The sequence below is a fragment of the Alexandromys fortis genome, unplaced genomic scaffold (genome assembly GCF_014885135.2).
Source record: "Alexandromys fortis isolate MF-2015 unplaced genomic scaffold, M_Fortis_MF-2015_v1.1 scaffold_99, whole genome shotgun sequence".
NCBI lineage: Eukaryota > Metazoa > Chordata > Mammalia > Rodentia > Cricetidae > Alexandromys > Alexandromys fortis.
In genome coordinates, this window is record NW_026067982.1 from 2735327 (window position 1) to 2741326 (window position 6000).

Consider the following 6000-nt stretch of genomic DNA (forward strand, 5'->3'; position numbering starts at 1 on the left):
TATAATATAAAGATATGCATTGTTATGATCTTGCTTTATTGATACAAATTTAAGGTCGATTTTGTTATATGTATATTTCTGCTCTTGATTAAGGTATTGTGTTTGTGCAGCTCATTTAAAAATGTAATATATAATTAAGAAGTATAGGTTAATAGAGTCATCTATAATAGTTCAAGCCCATAGTCATGTTAGCTAGGTTTTGTAGATATATAGAGATATATTTCAGTTAGATAGGTATCTTCAAATCTTTCCGAGACCTTCAGAATATGGCATTTAAAATGTTTTAAGGACTTAGGACTGCTTGATGTTGTGCTGTATGAACTGGATATGCAGGACCCACAGCAAAATGACTGCAGAATTTGCCCAAAGGTGAGACAATCCTTTAGGGTTCCTGCTTCATGAAAGAGTTTGCCAGACATTCTGCAGGGTACAGAAGAAAGTTACTGACAAACTGCCAATATAGGCAGAACTGTCTTTGAAATTTCCTGCTTCATGGAAAAGTCTGCCTGACACTATGGACCTGTAGGCTAAAGATGGATGCTCTAGCAATACAGAAGAATTTTAGATTACCAACCCGGCATCAAGATGTTTGTCAATTCTAGAGTTTTAAAAGTTGCTTACAATGCACTTCCTATTTACTTAGGTAATATTATATCCTTCTGGAGTCTTTGATGGAGTTGAAGAATAGATAGTTGTAGTTATAGTTTTCCTTAGCTTTGATAAAAGATAAAGTATATATAAATATTGTAACTGTAATTCTTTCTTGATACCTATTTTGTTATATGTAATTTTACTATGTTAAAGTTAAAACCTTCCTTTATTATTTAAACAAAAAGGGGGAAGTGGTGTGGGAGGTCCTTCTCTATGTGTTGCTTTTATTGGTTAATGAATAAAAAAATTGCTTTGGCCTATAGCAAGGCAGAACTTATCTAGGCAGGGAAAACTAAACTGAATGTTGGAAGAAAGAAGGCAGAGTCAGGGAGAAGCCATGGAGCCGCCATTAGAGACAGAGATGCCAAAACTTTGCTGGTAAGCCACAGCCATGTGGCAATACACAGATTAATGGAGATGGGTTAATTTAAGATATGAGTTATCCAGAAATACACTTAAGCTCTTGGCCAAACAGTATTGCAAATAATTAGGGTTCTATGTGATTATTTCGGGGCTGAGCAGCCAGAAACAAACAAGTAGCCTCTTACAACACATGCACACCTTGGCAGGTGTGTATTCACACATATGCACATGCACACACACACACACATGCATGTACCATTTTAAATAAAACATTTTAAATGTGCAGATGATAGCACAAAAGAGCAACAAATAGTTAATGGGTTAGAAAAATTCAAAGTAAGCATTGGGTTGTATAAGTCCATTTTTCTTTTTTCTGTAGTGGCTCATAGTATTTTATAATATCTTAGACTTGAATAAATAAAGCACTCAGTTCTTGATCATTCAGAGCTGGATGTCAGAGTACACATCTTTGAAACAAAATCACTCCAAGAAAGTGAAAACATTACTTGTTAGAAGTACATCATATTTTTGTAGATACTTACTAAACAGTAGATGCCATATGGCCACTAGGACCAGGAATGTCTCTTTCCAGTGCAGTCACTGTAGCCTCTATGATACCCTTAAATTAAGATCAGAGGCTGTGTAGATGGATTTGATGGGTAAGTGTCCTTGCTATACACTCCCTAGCACCTATGTAAAAAGCTGGCCATGGCGGTGCATAATTATAACCTCAGAGCTGGAGTGGAGACAGGAAGATCTTCAGAACTTGCTGGCTAGTCAGTCTAGCCACAATGGCAAGCTTCTACTTCAGTGAAACCCTATCTTAAAGGATAAGGCAAAGAGAAATAGAGGAAGACACCTGGCCTCTTCTCTAAACTCTGTAAGCAAAAACAGGCATAGGCATCCATACACCCATGTGCATCTAACACCACACACATACACACACACACACACACTTAAAGTAAAAAAATACACCCATGTGCATCTAAAACACACACACACACACACCCCTAAAGTAAAAAATACCCCCATGTGCATCTAAAACACACACACACACACACATCTAAAGTAAAAATGAAAAATAATTTTAGAACACAATCCCATTTGAGAGATGGGTGTATCTAGGAATTCAGGCCATAGAGAGAAGGGAGAGGAGAAGGACTAGGAGACAACCTTGAATGAGTCTTGCCCCTCTTCATCTTTCTTGGGTCTTGAAACAAAAGTGAGTTCAGCAAAGAGCAGAAAACGTGCCAGTCTCGTTTATCATCCTTGACATGAAGTGGTTCTTTTTTTTTTTTTTTTTTTTTGGATGAAAGTTAGTGCTGAAATTACGTTGATACTTATTTTTGGGTTAGTAGATTGAATTTTGAGTGGATTTTTAAATTTTCATTTTATTCTTTATTATTTATTTATTTATTTATTTATTTATTTATTTATTTATTTGAGACAGAGTTTCCTCGGCATAACAGCCCTGGCTGTTCTGGAACTTTTTCTGTAACCCAGGCTGGCCTCAAACTCACAGAGATCTGCCTGCTTCTGCCTCCCAAATGTTGGGATTAAAGACATGTGCCACCACTGCCTGGCTTATTCTTAATTACAATGTAATTATATGATTTCCTCCTCCTCCCTCCAGTCCCTCCCATGTCCCCTCACTCTCTCTCTCAAACTAGTGTCTTTTTATTTATTATTGTTACATGAAAATGAACTACAAATATGTGAATAAATATATAAATGCAACCGTTGAGTTCGTTTAAGTGTTGCTTGTATATTTATGATTTGAGGACTGACCACATGGTATTGGATAACAAAATAGGGTACTTATCCCTGGGGAAGACTAAGTCTCCCTCTCTGAGAAGTTGTTAATTGCCTGTAGCTCTTCATCTAGGGGTGGGGCCCCATGAGATTTCCCACAAGCAGATTGGCATGTGCACCAGTATTGTCATTGTTTGTGTCTTGTTAGAAAAAGCTATGTTATTGAGGTTTCATGGGTGCAGCTTCCCTGTCATTGGGAAGACACAATCTCATGGGTCCTATGACAGCAGATTCCCTGGTCTTCTGGTTCTTGTGTTGTTTTTACTCTTTCTTGCATGATGTTCCCTGAACATGAGGAGGAAAGGTTTTGTTGCAGATGTATCAATTGAGGGGGGATCAGCTCCCCATGGCCAGTCCTTCTCTCTATCTGGACCAGTTGTAGTTTTCTGTAATGGTCTCCATCTACTGATAAAAAACAACTTGCTGGATGAGGCGTGTGATACATTGACCTGAGGATATAAGAATGAGCATTGACAAGGCAGTTAAGACTCACGCTCATTTAGGAAAGTAGCAGGTGTAGGTTCTCCTTGAAGATCCACAGCTTCACTAGCCCCGGGGAATTCACTGTTCCCAATATCAGTCACGATTTCCTTTCTGTTGATCAGCTGTTGACTTCCACCTAGACATTAGTGCCACTGTTGAGCCTCTAGGGCTATCTGTGGCTCAGAGACATCACAGCTGTGTAACACTATTGCTTGCTTTCCTTTTCATGTATAGAACCTTCTGGCACTATGAAAGCTCATCCTCAGCGGGGCTTTTGGGTCAGGTCCAGCTCGAATCCTCTGTGTCCTGTATCCAAAGTGCCTTCAGCAATAGGGACTCACCTTCAGCTTTCGGGAGGCAACCAAGGGCAACAATAATTGTCTATATTATTTTAAGAGAATCTTGGGCTCCCCAGACCAACAACTGGTAAGGAAGTTTTCAGACCCAGTATTGTGGGTTTTGTTAGTCCATAGTTGTTCTGGGATGCATTATCATCTTGCATGACATGGCTTCATTTACCACACACACATATACACTACACATACATATGTATTATATATATTTTTAGGTAAATATGGTTCTCTATTTTTTCAAGCATCCCTAGTATGATTTTTAATACAATTAAAAATTTACATTTTATGTATATGAGAGTTATGTCTACGTGTATGCATATGTGCCATGTGCATGTCTGATGCCTATAAAAAGGCATTGGGTCCCCTGGAGCTGGTGTTGTGAGTCCTGGCAACTGAACCCAGGTCCTCTGCAAGAGCAATAACAGCTCTTAACTACCAAGTCATTTCCCCAGCTAATATTTTGACTAGTGTTATTGCTAACTGATTTGATATTATCTGCAACCTGCATCTGCCTCTCTCTTCAGTGATTCTAATAAGATGGCAGAGGATGGTCTGTGAAGGAAATTTTGGACCCCTCCCCAATACCAGTGAACACTACCAATGGTTCATTAAACCACTTAATTGATTATTTACTATGTCCACTCTCAATACCTGGAGATGTAGCAAGATTTTGGTCTCCAGTTTTGCAAATAGGTCTTTACTTAATTATATATACATATTAAAATTTCCCAATAACATTAAGTATTAAAAAGTAGCAGTTACCAATCACAGAGTGGAGCTGTTTGGAGCATCATAATCTCTTTGAAGATGTTCCCAACATAATTGTGCCTAGTGGTTATACTGACGACTAGGAAGTGGTTTTCTCTTGAAGAGAAGCAGATGGGTTCAGGGTGCCTCTCCCATACCTTTGCTGTGCTCTGTTCTGCTTCCTTGCACGAGAAGCCCGACAGCTCCGCCGTAGCCCTTTCCACGCGCTGTAGATTTTGTTTCCTAGTGGATGTGGTGCTGTAACCCTAGCACTGCTGAGATGGGCGCAGAGGAGTGTGAGTATCTGGCAGCTGGACTACAGCGAGACTTTGTTACAACAGCCAAAAACTCCTTCTGAACAGTTCCAGTTCGTGTGGGATTAAATGTTAAAGACAGTTTGTTTCCATAATAATTTTACCTTTATTTTGTTCCTGTTTTTGAGGGATGGTCTCTCTGCTTTGCTAATCTCCTGAACTGATTATGTAGATAAAATGTAGCTCTAATAAATTTGTGTTAAGTAATGTGTGACTAGAACAGAAGCAAGCTTCATGGGTGTGCAGACACATTTGTTACAATATGTTCTTCTTGAGTTGTGTCTGCTGTGTGTGGTGTGCATGCCCGTAACGCCAGCACTTGGCAAGCGAGGCAGGAGACTCTGGAATATAATGTCATCCTCAATCACATAACAAATTTGAGGTCAGCCTGGGCTGCACAAAACTGTCTCAAAAAACTCTAACTCCAACCAAAACCAAAACCCCAAATTGTGCATTTTCTCAACTATAGTTTATATTTTCCAACAGTTTATGACTTTTCCTAGGCCTACCTAAGGCCCTGCGCATTGCACTAAACAGGTAAGAAACAGAACAGTATTGAAGTCTAGGGCGTCTGCAGCACCGCAGCATCGTGAAGAAATCCAGTCCCTAACTCCTCTGTCACTAGCGAATCCTCTAATGAGTTCTCATCCTTCCTAATGCTGAGACCCTTTAATACAGCTCTTCATGTTGTGGGAACCCCCAACCATAAAATTATTTTTGTTGCTACTTCGTAACTGTAATTTTGCTACTGTTATGAATTGTAATGCGAATATTTTTGGAGCTAGAGGTTTGACAAAAGGGTCTCGACTCCCAGGTTGAGACCCACTGTGCCGGTCTTTGTCTTTCTCCGACCCAGTACTTCCCCCTCACATCTCTGTTTTCCAGTTTCAGCTGAATAGAGATTCCTTCAGCAGCTCTGCTCGTAAGGCTGTAGTTTTCCACAGAACTGCAGTGTAATTTTCAGCAGAAAAGCATTGTTGGATATATTTAATAAAAGAGGTTCCATGTTAAATCCAATTACAGGCCAGAAACCATTGCCAGTCACGTAACCAGGACAACAGTGTCTCCAGCCAGGGCGGAGCCGCCTCAGCTTTGTCATACAGGGTCCACCGCTGAGGATGACTGAGCTCAGAGGGGCTAAGGACAGGATGAACAGGCGGGGCATGTGTTCGTGCTGTGCCGATGCCGTGTTCCTAGGAGGAAATGCAATCAGCCAGAACATTTGGAAAAGTGGCAGCGTGGGTGTTAATGGAACAGTGCAGAGGGAGTGCGAGAGG